This window comes from Canis lupus, chromosome 24, assembly GCF_048164855.1.
Source record: "Canis lupus baileyi chromosome 24, mCanLup2.hap1, whole genome shotgun sequence".
NCBI classification, from domain to species: Eukaryota; Metazoa; Chordata; class Mammalia; order Carnivora; family Canidae; genus Canis; species Canis lupus.
In genome coordinates, this window is record NC_132861.1 from 23,899,108 (window position 1) to 23,917,233 (window position 18,126).

An 18,126-nucleotide genomic window follows, 5' to 3' on the forward strand; every position below is an offset into this window, starting at 1 on the left:
TATTCTTAATTCTGTCTCAGTGGCTTACAGGGAAAGACTGTGGCCTTTTCGCTCAATATTGAGAGTAAACTCTTGGAACTACTAGAATTAGATCATCACATTGTTGGTTTTTCTAACCCCAGCACAATTAAAGGAATAGAAAGTAACCAACGGTCAGGACGGCAGTTTTGATTGGGTCAGGGTGGTGGTATCTCATTGAATGCCAACTTAGTTTTGACACTTAGAACTCTTAGTTAAGTGAAAAACAGGGTTGATTGACTTCCCTAAGTGGTTCTCCAACTGATCTGAGATATTGAAAATGGCTTCTACAAAAAGGAACAGCTTTCAGAATTGATAAATCTGGCTTAAAGGATTTGAAACATAGTATCCCCCAAATGAAAAGATTATGGAGATTAAGTAAAAGATGAAACTTCATATAATATAAAACCTTTTTTAGTCTTAGGGTTAGGTATATATAAATTTTGTGATAAAGCTTATAATTAGAATATGGTATCTATACAGTGTTCCTTTATTGTTATAAAATAATTTTTTAAAAAATATTTTATTTATTCATGAGAGACACAGAGAGAGAGAGGAAGACAGAGACATAGGCAGAGAGAGAAGCAGGCTCCATGCAGGAGCCCAATATGGGACTCCATCCTGGGACTCAGAATCATGCCCTGGGCTGAAGGCAGACGCTTAACCACTGAACAACGCAGGTGTCCCTTTTCTTGTTATAAAATAAATTGAAAGTAACCTTAAAATTGGCCATAAATTAATGTTCATATGTTCAAAATTATGTGGTTGCTTTCCATAATACAAAAATATAGTTAAGAAAATTATGCAAGTTATTATTATTTGCATAATATTGTCAGGGTAAAAGATACAGAATATTGCTAAAAATAGAGAATCAAATCATTAAAATAACCACATTGTTATTCTTTGAAACATTATTTGACTTTGAGAAACTAGTGAATGTTATGTGTACCTCTATGTGAATAAATTATTATTTGCATGTTTCAAACTTTAGTTCTAATTTTTAGTATGCTGTATGAGCAGTTAAAATTCCCAGAACTTTAAATCTAAGTGAAATAGTAAATCAAAATCTGCCCTGCTGAAGAAAAATATGTACTATAAAGGATATAAAATATCCTTAAATCTGATCAAGGAATTAATTTAAATGACATTATAAACTACAATATTGCTTTGGCTGTGAACTAAAAATAGTACAGCAGATGAGTTATTTATTAATATGATATAATACAATATATAATTTTTCCACTTGCAAGACATTTGAAGATTTCTTTTTATCTTGTAAAGGTTTTATTTATTAGAGAGAGAGAGGATGCATATGCACAAGCAGGGAGGGATAGAAGGAGAGAAAGAGAGAGAATCCCAGGCAGACACTCTGTTGAGCACAGAGCCTCACAGAGCACTCTATCCCATGACCCTGAGATCATGACCTGAGCCAAAACCAAGAGTCAGCACTCAACCAACTGAGCCACCCAGGCACCCCCATTTGAAGATTTTTATAATAATTTTTACTGTGGGGGATAAAGTGTGTAATAATTTTATGAAAGAACTTTAAAAATTACCCAAACATCTTTTCACCCAAATATATCGAATCAATAGGTTAAGCTTAAAATACCATCAGTAAACTCAATCTCTGTTTTGTCATCTGTTCATTTTCTCCATAAATGCTGAATATAGTTATTCATGCTGAGTAGCAAAGGCTAGCAATTCAGAGATTACAGAATCAAATAATCTTGGAATATTAGATCAGACCCTTGAAATTACATCAGAGGAAATTAAAATCAAGACAGTACAGGAAACTTAATAAAGTTACTGAATGAGTTAGGAGCAGAGCTAGAATTAGCAATTTTTTTGGATGTACCAGGTAGAGGTTTATATTCATTGGCAGAAATTCTAACCTATCTTAGTGATGCAATATTCTGAAAATAAATTGATGTAACACTAGTTCATCTAAGTCAAGAATTGTTATTAATATTTAAATAATCAGATAGTTCTTTTCCTCTGATAATAGGCCATTCAAGAGCTCTTGCAAAGTTCATTCAGTACCATCGGATACTCCTTTTCCTTAGGCAACGTATATACATGTATAGTTGATCAGATGTTTCTTTATTTTCTTTTTTGTCCACCACAACAAAAGATAAAATATGGGATAAATAAATTCTATGGGCTATGAATATCGCCCTTAGATAAATGCAATTATAAGAGTCAAAATTAATTTATATAGAAATATACCATAGTTAACATAAATGTCAGAGCATATAATCTACAAATGAAAATAACTTGTATAATATTTGATTTTGTATTATTTTGTTGGTCTCTTTCACATTAGTTTCAGCTTAATTTCTAGAGTGCTTTATATTTAATGTAGACTAAAAAGCTATATCTATATAGTCTGGTATAAAATGGGGATCAGCTTAGGCCACTTATTTTACAGCTGCATTTGCAGAGCATGCTTGTTCATTTCGATTTAACGCTGTAGACCATTAGAATAATTGAAGTTTTCTAAACATGCTTTTTATAATCCTAAGAAAATTTAGCACCATTATTACTAATATTAATATAAATAATGTCATTAAAATAATTTGGAAAGCTGATGGAGATTACAAGAGATAAAGCACTCAAATTACAACTACTCTGATACATCACTGTTTTCACCCAAGTCTTATTTTGTCAAAGAACAATAAATAAGGATAAGTAGACATATACGTAAATGCATGTATATAGAAGTAATACTTGTTCTGTGTGAGCAGTTTAATTATTGTTGCTCTCATGTGGAAGATTTGCCTAAAGACCCTCTGTTTTTTTTTGGATGGAGATTTCAGCAGAACCTAAGGCGTGGGTTTTGGTGAACCAAAGGATTTCTTTTCCTTTCTTTCTTCTTTTTCTTTCTTTCTTTCTTTCTTTCTTTCTTTCTTTCTTTCTTTCTTTCTTTCTTTCTTTCTTTCTTTCTTTCTTTCTTTCTCTCTCTCTCTCTTTCTTTCTTTCTTTCTTTCTCTTTCTTTCTTCTCTTTCTTTCTTTCTTTCTTTCTTTCTTTCTTTCTTTCTTTCTTTCTTTCTTTCTCTTTACTTCTTTCTTTCTTGAGAGAGCATTTGAGTGAGTTGGGGAGGGACAGAAGGAGAGAGAGAGAGAGAGAATTTTAAGCAGGCCCCAGGCTGAGCATGGAGCCTCACACAGGGCTCAGTCTCATGACCCTGATGTCCTGACCTGAGCCAAATCAAGAGTGAGGTTTAACCAACTGAGCCACTCAGACATCCCAGAATCAAAGGTTTTCTTAATGCTATTAGGGAATAGATCATCTAGAACTCCCCTTCCAGCAATAACTTTCATAACCAGATGCTTTTAAAGTTTCACAATGATACTTATAATTAGATACTTACAAAGTATATATGTATTCATATGTTATTCATTCCTTGTATATTGCCCTTTTGGACTTCTCTATTATTTTCTATTAAAATTCACTTGATGTTCTGAAGAGTTGATGTGGGTCTGAGGCACTCCTAAAATTCTTGAAATAGTGTGAAGTTGTGATAGGAAGCACTCAAAATGTACCCCCCCCCAAAAAAATCCCTTGTTATAAATAGCTTTAGAGAATACTTAAAATACTATAAATGATATAGAATAGAGTATCCAAAGAATTCAGTCCTATGGCCTTTTTGTAGAATTCATGCCAGATCAGAATTTCCTTTTCAAATTCTAGGACTTTACAAATGCTCAGCAGAAGACCATTACACAGGAGGGCATCAATTTGTTAGCAAATGTGGTTTCAAATTTAGCTAACAGAATACTAGCTAAGATGGATGAATTTCTTTAATTAGAAAATTACAGTTTATAATTATCAAGCCTGATAAATCACACTTAACATGATATACTGAAACTTTAAAGTAATTACAACTTATCCACTTCCTCTGATTAAAATATATCCTTTTTAGATAAATAGTTGCCTGGTTATTTTGTTTTGCTAATAAGAAAGTTCCTGTCTGTATACTTTTTACATATTTAAGGAATGTTTTTATAAAACATGTATAAGTTGTCTTCCAGTTATAAATTTTTTTGCTGTTTTCTACATGACCTCAGCAGCTAAGTTTGAGGAAATATATATTTTTTTCTCATGACTCCAATGACCAGCTTGTAAGAGAATCTTATGGTGTAAAAGACCTAGATAAAGTTTTAAACTACTTTCTGGGGTCAATTTTAATTTAGAAACTTCTACAATGATATGAAATACTAGTAATTCAATATTGTGTCAACACTTATTAATTCAATGGACTGATTTGGAGAAATAGCTTCATGAAGCAACTGAATTATTTCAGATATTTATGTCACCTCCTTGGATAGGATGTATTTACCTGACTTTCAAATTCACCTTATCTATGTTTCTATTCTTATCTGCTTATTTATCTGCCTGTATTTCTACTCACTTTCTCATTTATTCATGAGCCACCATGTACTTCTTATGTGACCAGCATTGCAGTAAATGCAAAAGATACAAGAACATGCTAGAAGCATCTCTCCCCTTAGGGACCTACAACTAGGTTAAGGAAACAGATATAAGTAACACAAAACAGAATTTTAGGAAGAAAGATTATTTTTACCAAGTTTTCTCTAGTTTGAGTCTATATCATTGAATCTATTAGTAAAATTAAACCATACTAAATGTTTTCTAAATTTTTAAATAGCAGTTTAATAACTTTCTATAGTTTTAGTGATTGCAGATTGGACAAGCCTTAATAACTTTAATTTAAATACTATAATTAATTTATAGTTTAATTTGAATGCAATAGGTTATATAGGAATATACTGCTCATTTCAAAGTGATTTAAAATTACAAAGAAGATTCTTAATCACTCTGTTTTTTTTTTCAGAAGAAATGTTCATTTTAAATAAATAACATTTAAAAAAATTATCAAAATTAGCCCACTCTCGTCTATGAACAGGAAGTTACTGATGTATAAAGAGTGAAATATATACATGTATATTTTTTGGATTTATTTTAAAATAATAAGCAACAATCGTTTTTTATAAACTTTACTGATTTTTAGCATAAAATAACATGTGTTCTCCATCTTATAATTCAATGTTATGTTTCTACTTCAATTTGGTTCAAAGTCTGAGTTGTGAAAGAAAATAGTCATGTTAAATTCTAAAAAAAAACCAACTCTATTATCCTATATATATTACCATGCAGTTAGTGTTTTAGTGTAATCTCTGTCAAAACATCCTTTGGAAGTTTTAATTAAATTCTTAGGTTCTAGTACTTACAATATGTGCAAAGGAAAAAAAATCAGAATTTTTACCCCAAAGAAATATAGCTTTCAAATGACCTATTTGCTTTAGATTTTAAGATTGTGATTTTTAGTCATGGAAATAAAAATATAAACATAATTGTATATTTCTCCCAAAATGATTAAAATAAAAAATGCATTCTAACTTTTTTATAAAGCTAAGGCATACAGTCATTTATAAATAATGATATAGCTCATTACTGAACTGCTAAAAATGGAATACTAGAAAAAACAAAAAATCATTAGACAGCATTCTTCCCAATTAAGTCTAATAACTTGACTTTGACAACTTTTCAGAAATAAGTCAATATTGATTCTCTGGTGAGCTTTGAAATGACTTTCCTACATCTGATTCATTGGGTCATTACAAAGAAAAATTGTCAACCACATGACTATGTGATTTGTATTCTGTAACTGTCTGCCTCAAAATTCTTTGTTCTGCTCATTTTCACTTGGGATTCCAGCCAAAAACTGACAGCTAGAGAACAGTTGTCCACTCGTTTTGCTACATCATAAGTCATGTCAACCATGCTGCCAAAGAAATTATATTCCTTCTGTACCTATCATTGTCACCACATCAAAGGTAAAAGACATTGATGATGTAATTTCATTCACTTTTTTGGATGTGTTTGTTTCTAGCATAACCATTGGTGGTTTTAGAAAAATTTCAATGTATTTATTATTAATAAACATTATAAGACAGTATAATGTTGATTTTTATGTTTCTTGGTTGCATTCTCTTTATGTTGAGACTAGGCATTCTAATAAAGATGATTAAATGGAGAAAATGGAAAAAAGTTATTGCAGATTGTCCAAAAAAAAAAAAAAAGGATGTAGCAAATCAGCTTTTACTTTGTGACATTTTTTTTTTCTCAATTGACCTCAAAATTGTCTTAAGCAAAACAGTATCTTTCAATTTTATTTACAAGGGAAATAAGGCCAAGAAATAATAAAAAATGTATACAAGTGACCCACCTTGAATGCAGGCTTCTATGCAAAGACCTGAGATAGGGAAACCACTTGCCCAAAAAGTGGATGAAGACATTAATATTCATGTTCCAAAGGAAGACATCTCCACATACTTCTACACACACACCTATAAACACCTAAGTACATTCATCTCCCAAATGAAATTAATAATATAAAAATGAAAACTATCAAGATAACTGGTAGTTTGACCAGGAACATGGAATTATCTATCTTCTAAGTCTTTTAAACTAATAAAAAGCTAAAATACCCAAAAAGTCCCAAATTGAACACTTTTAAAAAATGAAATAGAATTGACATATAACAGTAGTTTCATTTATAGAACATAATGAGTCAATGTATGTATATTGTGAAACAATCACCACATTAAGTCTATTTAATATCCATCACCACATATAGACATTTATTTCTTGTGATGAGAAATTTTAAGATCTATTCTCTGAGCAAATTCCAAATATATAATACAGTATTATTAACTGTAGTCCCCATGCTGTGAATTACTTCTTCAGGACTTATTTTATAACTGGAAGTTTGTACCTTTTGACTTCACATATTTCACTCACCCCCACCTCCTGTCTTTGGCAACCACCAGTCTGTCTTCTGTATCCGTGGATTCAGGTTTTGCTGTGCTGTTGTTTTAGATTATACATATGAGTGAGAACACATAGTATTTGTGCTTCTTTGTTTGTGAGCACATTTTTTAAAATTGTTTAACCATGTAAGAAATATATTACAAATGTATTTATCACTTATGTCCTTCACCAATGATCTTTTGCTTTTTATAACTTGAAAACAAAAGAGAGTCATTACTAAGTGACAAACCAATAAGTGAAAAACTGAGACACAAATTAACATATTAGCAAAGGTTGTTCTTCAAGAAAATACGATCTAATTGTGCTGTATACAATTGACTGATATGTAGTAATTTGGTGAATGAAGCATAGTTTAGTTACCAATTGATAAATATTGTAACAATGATTAAAGGAATTAAGCTAAGTCCTACTTGCTCAGTCTCATATGATGACTGGATTAAATTAAATATACTTTTTATTTAGTTTTAAAGAATTTATTTATTCATGAAAGACACACACACACACACACACACACACACAGAGGTAGAGACATAGGCAGAGGGAGAAGCAGGTTCCCTGTGGGGAGTCTGATGTGGGTCTCGATCCCAGGACTCTGGGATCATGACCTGAGCGGAAGGCAGACTCTCAACCACTGAACCACCCAGGTGCTTCTAAATATACTTTTTAAAAAGGGGTCAGAATTGTGCTTGTCAGGTGTGGACGTGTTTATATATTGTTCAAAATGTTGAGGAATATGTGTGTATGATGTAGTATCCTAAGGAACATGTCTCTAGTGTGGTAATTGCTTTGATATTACTGAGGTAGTACTTTTATTACCCAATGCTTTATTTTAATATGTTAATTTACTGCAGAACTTAATTTCCTATCCAAAAGGCTTATCTTATTTTTATCTAGTAATGTCCTGAGCAGTCAGATATCAGAGCATTTTGATGTAATCAGTTTTCTGACCCTTCCATTAAAATGTGGGATGGATTCTTGAGGACTTTCTCATCTTCTTTTCTCCATTACATAATGGAATGTACCCAAGAGAAGACACTGTGACATCATTCTTGTGAGAAGTATAGCATTCTTATTGTACAATCATGACCCTGAGACTTAGACAAGGTAAGTCCTTTGTCCATTTTCCTGTAACTAGGAAGCAGAGCATCAGAGATTTTTGTCTATGTATGTATGTCCAAATTCAAATTCTATTCATATCTATTATATATTTGCCCTTCCAATTCTGTGTGTATTGGGGGGGGGGTGATGTTGGTGTGTGCCTGTATATTTTGAGTACTTCTTTGTAATTACAAATTAAACTATATTATTCCCTTGAAATTGAACCTTCGGATTTATACTTAAGGTTAGGTAAATTGTTCATGTTTTCATTAACTTAAATATACTCAAATCAGTTGTATACATATAATAGATAGATAAGGTAAATATCAGGTTTAACTAAAAATGATTTCAATTTTTCAGGGTTTGTTATATAAATTTGGAGAAAGAAGCTATTCTATAAAAGACAGCATATTTGAAAAAAAAAACTCAGCTTCATTCAGTCTTTCATGGACTAACCTTTTCCACTGCATTCATGGTTTATATATTATCCCATATTATCTCAGAGTAAACTACTCTTTCTTGGCCTTGGCTAGTTTTCTCACTTCCAAGACAAAGAGGCTTGGAGTGAAAACTCACAGTATCCTCATAGCTGTAAAGCCCACTCCTGCACCTTGAGGACTGGATAGAGAAAGGACCTGACTTTGCCAGAATTTGCTCTGAGGCCCTGGGTAGCACAACCTTTAGTGTAGGTTGAAGTTCCATGAAAACAGAATTTCAAAGTGTGATCTGGGAAACGGGATGGAGTACAGACAAATAAATACTTTTTCTACTAATGGGTTTGAAATATCATCAGGAAGAGTAACAATACATTTTGTGATCATTGCTTTTAAATGTAGCAAGTACTTGATATCCCAGTATGGTTACCTTCTACTTCATTTTATATATTTTTAACACAAATGAAACTGTTATTCACTGTGCTATCACTGCCTACTGCACCTTCCTTATCAGTCATAATGGGATACCTGTTGCCCTCATGGTGCATATAACCCCATTCCCAAATCCCATTCTAAGGTCTGTTTTTAATTGCATATCTACCATCCTAGTCCGTAATCCCCAGAAGACAGAGTCCAAAGCAAAAATTTCCCTGCTAAAGTTTTATTGGATGCAATTTCAGAGAAGCAGCAGTGAAGGAAAATGGGAAGCAAGGGAGGGAAGAAGGAAGAGCAGATGGAAAAAGGCATTTAATGAAGTTTATCCCAGATTCACCATCACCCATAACACCACCAACAACAACAAGAACCAAAGCTGATATCTCATTGTGGTAGATTGAATTATTGGCTTCAGCTCTCTACCTAGATCCATTCCCTTTGCTTTATAGCTTTGCAGTTCTTCTCATCAGAGACAAAGCATGTTTCTCTAATGTACTGAACTTCACTTCCTTACCTTAGTCAGGCTTTTAGATTTGGATCATTATTCTAGCCACCAATTAGCCTAGCCAAAGTTCTGGATGGCGATGCAGAAAAATCTAAAAAGTTGGTGGAAGCAGTAAATGAAAACCAGTTGTAATCCTGGGATCAGCAGTTGAATCAATTTTTTTTTTTTTTTTTTTAAAGATCTGGCAACTTTCCATCTCTTCCTCTCTTTACAAAGAAATGAGGGCCCATTATTGAGATCAGTACGTCATGAGAGAGGGCTGAGTGAATCAAAATGATACAAGGAGTAGACTGGATTCAGCTCATGTGTCATCACAGATCGTCACAGTCTTAACTACCGCCCCTCCAAGATTTTGGCAATTGGTTCTGCTGGTCCTAGTGAGAGTTTGTAAGCCTGTGCTCACATACCTGCCACTGACGTTGCCTCTAAAACCTCCATGTGGGGACACCTGGGTGGATCAGCAGTTGAACGTCTGCCTTTGGCTCAGGTCATGATCCTAGGGTCCAGGATAGAGTCCCACATCGGGCTCCCTGCATGGAACCTGCTTCTCCCTCTGCCTGTGTCTCTGCTTTTCTCTCTGTGTGTATCTTATGAATAAATAAATAAAAATATTTAAGAAAAAATAAAAAAATAAAACCTCCATGTGTGCCTACTATTACAGAGAGAGACTGGCAAGCACACACACTAGCTAAAAGCAACCCCCAGAAGCTTTGACTTCTCTGGGGCTTGACTCAAGATGCTAGATGACACAACTCCAGAATATAGGAGAGTTGGTATGGTATTGGATAAACTTACTTCTGTAAGTTTTCTCTGGGAAATGGAAGTAAGAGAGGCAAAAATATTTTGCACGTCTTTCACATCTATTCCAATTAAATGTTCTGAGATTCAGTGGTTTTAAAAGTCCTGTCTGAATATGTACCAGTAAGAGGTAGCAACTAATAACATTATTATGTAGTTGTAACAAACTTGGTAATGCATCTACTTTAGTTTCTTTTCTTCAGTTTTTCTTCACCTCATTTTTTCTCTCACTTCTTCTTCCCTGGGAACCTCCTTTTTCCCACCTCAATAAGAGATTAACATGAAAGGCTTTTGTCTCTTGATCTTTTTTTCTAGGGATGGTGAGAAAGATGTATCAATCATAACCTGTTTTCATAACTTCACATTCTCTCTACCAGTTCACTTTTATATGATATTTTGACAAGTAACAAATACATAAATAAATATTTGAGGGAAAATGAGCTTATACAGAAAATACTACAGCTCTTCACAGCAGCATATGTTGCTGCTCTATTAATTTCAGTGGTTAACTACTGCAGAGTGAGCCTCCAACAGAGCATTACCTGGCAACAGCTAAAAATGTAAGCACATTAGTAATTGCAGCATTATTTTCTCTAGCCAATCAGAAACAAAATAATCATATGCTATCTGTAACTAAGCTGCCCTGGGAAATGCTATTTGGCTGAAAGTAAGGTAACTATTTGCTTGTTTCAGGATGAAGCATTTCCTCTGACACATTTGAAAAAGAATGTTAATAATAAAGCATAGTAAACTAATCTTCTATTTGTGCCATGTGGATAGGAATTCTGTTAACCTAAAAGGGTAAATTTCTTTCTTTTCCCAAACCTGAATTCTCAGTCTAATGAAGTAAGTATGCAGTTTTTGGCCCAATATCTCTCCTATATAAAAGACCAATGGAATTTTCCGTATGTATGGAGAGCTCCTATTCCACCTTCAAAAAAAATCTCTACAGAACCTCACATTTTGTTATCAAAATCCAGGAAGAAAAGTTAAAAGTTTTAGAATGTAGACTCAAAGCACAGAAATTTTTAATGTGTATAGAAATTTGGTAACATTATAAATGAACACTTAAAATATATTATGATTATGCTCTGTGTGATATATCTCCCATGTCTAAGGTGCTTGCATTCTAACAGTTTAAATTTGGAAACTTATGTACTGATTACTCAACATGATAAACAGAGACTGAACTTTTAAAATCTTAATGATATTATCTGGACATATATTGATTGTTTATTGTGCTAAATTCTTTATATGAAATATCTCACTGAGTATTTCCAAGGATATATATATGAGAGATGATATCATTATCTCTACATTATAAATAAAGTATCTGACACTATAGAGTTTTTGTTGCTTACATAAACTTTGTATAAAGTGACAGCACTGGGACTCAATCTCAATGTTATGGGACTCCAGAATTGATATTCTCTGAATTGTATTTACAGTAAAATTGTTAATAATCACTTTTACTTACTAAATGAGGGAACCCTGGGGCATTCTTTCTCTCCTTTTTCTATACTGCCCTTTTAGATTTTGTCTTCCTAGGAACTCCCTAGTTCCTCAGTGGTAGCAGTTCTTTGATTCCCAGTATTATCATTAATTCACTGATCTTAAAACCTTTTGATTGGATTTTATCCTTCATTTCTGAGATAATAATCTATGATCCATTAGTACAATCAATGCTTCCTATATTCCATCAATACAATTTCCTCATTCTCCCACCAACTTTTTGGTAAAGTCACAACCCCAGTTAATTCAATTTTCTATGTTTTCTTTATCATTGGAAGGTTTAAGCACAAGTCATATTAGATTATTGCATTTCATGTCTGTGTCCACAGACTTTCAGTATGGTCATGACAATCCTAAAATAATTTTCTGCACGCTTTAAACTCCTATAAAAGATCATCTCATATCTTCTCATCTTAAGCTTCTAAAATTTGTTTTTATTCTCAGCTGATAATATTGCATAATTTACTGCCAAAAACAAAAACAATAAAAAGATACATTGTTAAGAGGAAGACAGGATAAGTTACAGGCTAGGAGAACATAGTTGCAAAACACCTATCAGACAAAACTAGGATGGAGAATATACAAAGAGATTTTAAACATAAAAAGTACAAAAATAATTCAATTAGAAAGTGGGCAAAAGACCTGTACAGACACTTTATTGAAGAAGATATACAGGTGGTAAATAAGCACATGAAAAGATGTTCAACATCATTACTCATCAGGAAAATGCAAATAAAACCAAAAGATATTACTGTTCACCCATCAGAATGATTAAAATACAAAATAGTGACAATACCAAATATTGGTGAGGATATGGAGAAACTGGATCACCTACACATTATTGGGTGGCGTGGAGCAAATGTAAAATGGCCTAAATATCTGGAAACTATTTTGGCAGTTTCTTATAAAACTAGCCACATAATTACCATATAGACTAGCCATTTCACTCTTGGGCATTTATCCCAGAGAAATGTATTTCCATCTAAAAACTTAGAGAAGAATATCCATAGCATCATTATTGTAATAGCCCCACCTGGAAACAGTCAAGATGTCCTTCAACAGATAAATGGTTAAGCAAGCTGTGGTATATCCATACCACAGAATGCTATTCATCAATAAAAGAAACAGGCTATTGATAGACACAACACAGATGATTCTCTAGGAAATTATTTTGATGAAAAATCTAATCCCCAGAAGACTGCATGCTGTACGATTCCATTTATGTAACATTCTTGAAATGACAAAGATACAGAAATGGAGAATACATTATTGCTTGCTAGGTGTTAATAAGGAGAGGGACTGGAGGAAAATGGAGTGACTATCAATGGGCAACATAAGGAATCCTTATGGACATGAAGATATCTTTTATTTTGGCTATGTCGTGTTATATATTGAAGTATAATTCTACATGATATTCTCATTGGAGGAGACTGGCTAAAGGATACATAGGATTTCTCAATATTATTCCCTACCACTGATTGTGGTTCTAGTTATTTCACAATAAAAACTTTAAAAAATAAACAAAAGGTAAAACCACAGCAAATGAAAACCTTTCTTGACCTCAAATTTTCCTCCAGACTCTGCTTTATTTCTCAATTCTCCTTCATAATAATTTAAAAGGTTTGTTAAAGGCTTGTTTACAAAGAACAATTCTTGTTTGTGCTTCTAACCTTTCTCATTAACATTCAAATCTTCAGCGTATGGCTATGGCTACTTCCTCGGTCTGGAAGCCTGAGAAAAGATTAATCTAGTTTAGGAACATGTGGTATGAGTGCTAAGTAGACATTCAATTGTGTGGCTTTTTATTTAACCTTAGTATAACTTTGCTTAGGTTATCTCAATTTCACAATTATTTATATTTGAATTAGATGATTCTTTATTGTGGAGAGCTGTCCTATGCTAGGCTATCATTGGCAGTCTCCCTGGCCTGTAATCACTGAGTATCAGTAGAACTCCCCCAACCCATTGTTAAATAAAAAAAAAGTCTCCAGATATATCTGCATGGCTCCTAGGGGATAAAATCACCCCAGTTGAGAATCACTGCTTATCCTGACATAAAATTAATGAAGTGAGATAAACATAACTTTATAATATTACATTCTTAAAACCTAATGTGATTATAATTTATGAATAGTAGTCAGGAATAAAATGAGATTTAAACTGCTCTATAGTTTTTGTATTTTTATACATATGCAAAAATATATTTAATCTATAAATCTATTAGTATTATATTAAAATTTAAATGTGCTAAAAAAATTATCAGCCTAGGTGATACAAAAAGCCTAATTATAAATACAGACTGTAAGTGTACTAAGCAAGATGCAAATGAAAACATTTGTAAAAGCCAAAATATTGTCAATAAAAAGTAATTAAAAATATGTGTGATTATTTACATTAATATCAATCAAAATACATGTCAAGTCAAAAAGTAGTAATTGAAGTCAATGTATTATATATTTATGTATCTATGTATCTATCTATCTTCATTACAGGCACATAAAAGGCCCTACTATTTGGACAGATAACAGTCACTGGAAATTTCTGCATCACGAAAGTACTCTTTCTCTACACACACACACACACACACACACACACACACGGAAAATTTGGAAAATTACAAGAAAATAATTGACAATTCCAAATCCACAGAGTGGGGAGCTTTACATACCTCTAACAGAACAAATAGAAAAAAAAAATATCTATACTTATACCTATCTCTATCTCAGATATATAGATGATTTAAATGAGCTTAAGAAACATGGCCTAAACATGAACAAACATGACATGTAGAACACTATACTCAATAAGCATGGGGCACACATTCTTTTTTTTGAAGTCTAAACAAAATATTTATGAAATTCGATATATACTGAGCTATACAGTTTTAAGAACATCTCAATAAATTTCAAATCACTGAAATATAAGTTGCTTTCTGGCCAAATGAATTTATATTAGAAATCAATAAATTACTAACCTCAAATTATTCCTAATAATGTATTTGGATATTTCAAATATGCTGATAATTTATAAATAAAAAATCATTATTCAAAGGAGAAATTAGAAACTGTTTTGAATTGGATAATAATGAAAATGCTACATAGAATCATTTCTAGCATCCTAATAGTATTTAATAGAAAATTTATAGCATGAAGTGCTTATATTGTAGAAGAAAAGCTAAATCTAATGATCAAGTGTTCATCCCAAGAAGTCTACAAAGTAATACCAAAATAAACTCTCAAATAGAAGTAAATAATTCATATAGATGAGCTAAATTGTTTTAAATGAGATAATTTTTTAAAAGATGAAATATGCATTGAAGAAAAATATTGCTTAAAAGAAATAATATATGGAACTGATGAGTTATTGAACACTACAACTGAAACTAATGATATACTATATGTTAGCTAATTGAATTTAAATACAAAATTAATTTAAAAAAGTCAAATAAAAATAAATAATAAAAGGCTGGAAGGATTAAAAATGATTAAAAATGAATGTATAAAAAACCAATAAAATAATTTAGACAGTATTATGAATATAAGGGGGAAATGTATAAGTGATGATGAAAGAAGTTATACCTTGGAAGGAGGATAAGGGTTTCTTTCTCTTTTTTAAAAATTTTATTTATTTATTCATTCATAGAGACACACAGAGAGAGAGAGAGGCAGAGACACAGGCAGGGGGAGAAGCAGGCTCCGTGCAGGGAGCCGGATGTGGGATTCATTCCCGGGTCTCCAGGATCACACCGCGGGCTGCAGGCGGCGCTAAACTGCTGCACCACCTGCCAATAGGGGTTTCTTAATAAGAAGGGACTCACTAGACCAGAGTAGTGGTTATATAGTCTTTACACTTACTACTATGCTGTACAATCATATTTAATGAAGCTTTCATCTTGCTTATTATATTTTTAATCAGAATATAGGTAAAATAGTTTTAAAATAGATCTATAGTTACAAGCAAAATGTCTATTAATAGTTTATAGGCATTTTAAAACACATTGTAACTCTATACTCAGAAAGGCCCTACCTTCTAAGAGAATTCTAAATTTAATCTTATTCAGAATGAAATTATTTATAATTAATAAGATAAAGAATTTCATTACAAAATTTAAATGTTAAAAATAATTATGATGGTTTATTTTTTTTAATTTTATGATGGTTTAAATGCAGAAATTTACACACCATGGCAATGGTCAAGGATTATTTTAGGAATTACTAATGCCCTATCCACATAGTTATCAGAGATTTCACTTATATCACAGTAGTCTCAAATTTTAGGGTGAGAGGTATATTATTATCTACTTAATATAGATTATCCACGTGAGATAACTTATAATTAAAACTTTAATAGCTTACTCACTTTCATTAGTAAGTAGGAAACCAAAGTCTATTTTTTCTAAAGCCCAGATTACACTTCATGAATTATGCTGTTTACAGATAAGTTTTAATTAATTACTTAACAGTTATACTTCCAAATCATTTTTTTAAAGTAGCATATGCCTGATAACAAAACTTAACAAAGACAGTGCCTTGAAAGAATACTGTCTTTTTAATATCCTGATTATGGTTTGTAAAGTTAACTTTCTATAATCACGTTGAAGTTAGTTATAGTCACATTAAAGTTAGTTATAATCACAAAAAAACAAAAGGTAACTTCAGTAAATATTAGAATTGAAAGATGTACAGTATACTATTCTTTCTACCTACACTTCTTTTGTTTCCAGGAAATATTTCTAGTGTTTTTGTAAAGGTGTGATCATGAAATTAAGAACCAATTTAAATATAAATGAATTTAATATAAACATAAATATGCAAAGTGACTTATAAATTGCATGAGGCAAAGTACTTCCTATACTTGAAAGACCTCAATACAGTTTCAAACGTGCCTATCACAAAATTTTATGACATAGTACTTAGGTTACACTGTGGCTAGAAGGATGCAGTAAATATGTGTAATTTCAACTTTCTTATACTGTAATGTTTTGTTTGTTGCTCTTAAATAATTAACTATATATACAGCAGTAAATAAGGCAGACTGAAGAAAGTAAATGTATATAAACATATTTAGCATACAAATAATTTCTGAAAATATGACTGACAATGCCAAATTTGCTTCATGGCCCTGCAATCAACTTTACCTACTACATTCTAGTGAGTCCTGTATAGAAATTCATGATCTCTCATTTGTAGGGCCACAATTAGCAAAATAGTGGACAGTTGCTTATCAAATAAAAATAAAAATTTTCCTTAAATATAAATTATAAAAGGCATTGGTATATTTCTTGAAATACACAAAATACTCATTCTTTAATAATACAAATACTTTTAATTTTTTTCTTTTTTGTAAATTACAAAAGATGTGTTTTTCTTTAAAAGAATAATAATATAACTTAGTGTTTGAAGATATGCATATTCAAAGACTTTCTGAGAAGTAGAATAGCCACTTTTTATTGATTTCAAATTTCAGAGAAAGATCTTTTCAGATATAAATTATTTTGCCTTTCTTAATAGATAAAAATACTTTTACTTCTACTTAAATCTGGAAATGAGAGGCAAAAGATTAAAATTAAGGAAGCTCTTTTTCTGGAGTTCTGAAAGTCTCAGAGAGAACTAGCCATTACAATGGGTTAAAATGTGTTTTGAAAGAAAGATAAATGAGTAATAGTGATAAAAATCTCTCTCTCTCTCTCTCTCTCTCTCTTTCTCTCTTTTTTTGTCAAAGGCTAAAAGAGACAAATCAATTAGATTCATGAAATGATAAGGTTAATGTTCAAACCAATGTACTTAATGCCACTAGCTTGTATGAATAGCATTCATTTTATGTTCCTGATTGCCCTTTTAAATGAATGCCAGAGAATGGATCTCTAATATGCCAAGGTTTTGCCCTATACTTCAGGGACTAAAAATCTCTTTAATTCAAGAACCAAGCAATTCCATTAAAATTCTATACTTGCCAAAAGATTTTGATTAACATTTGACATCAATTTTGAGCTCTGGAGCATTTTAGTAGAGGTTACAAAGGATTTAACATCTTGGAACATACACTTAAGTGTATTACCTTAGAAGGCATGGGGACCTTGTAGTAGGAAGTTATATTTTGAAATATTAATTTGATTCCGTGCCTTGGAAGCAGTGTTAGAAAGGCTTACTAATAAGAGAGGATAGGAGGGTCAAATAAGATGCATTTCCTCTCCTAGTATATTATTTAATTACTATCATTGAGTTGCCCAACTCACTGGATAACAATCAAATCCATCTATCTAATTGTAGCTATTTGATGTGATTTGTAGTTTGGCATTAAAATTCAAAATTGGGCAATATATTCTCATTTGTCTCTGTCTCTATAAAAATGTATTACCTATTAAAGATTCTAGATGCATTTTCTATTTGTAGCCATATTTCTAACTAAATAGAATCATTTTCATTAACAATTCACTGAGCTGATATTCTTTTATTTGCAAGAGTTAATG

The 18,126-nt window shown here is 31.9% G+C and overlaps 1 long non-coding RNA gene across 2 annotated transcripts in view; it reads left to right on the forward strand.

Annotated features, from left to right (window-relative positions):
• The first annotated feature begins 7,782 nt into the window (after positions 1 to 7,782).
• Positions 7,783 to 18,126, forward strand: part of LOC140616451 (uncharacterized) — a 37,272-nt gene continuing 26,928 nt past the window's right edge. For both annotated transcript variants that reach the window (XR_012016933.1, XR_012016932.1), the window contains exon 1: positions 7,783 to 7,979. This is a non-coding gene — a long non-coding RNA (uncharacterized lncRNA). The remainder of the gene's footprint in view (positions 7,980 to 18,126) is intronic.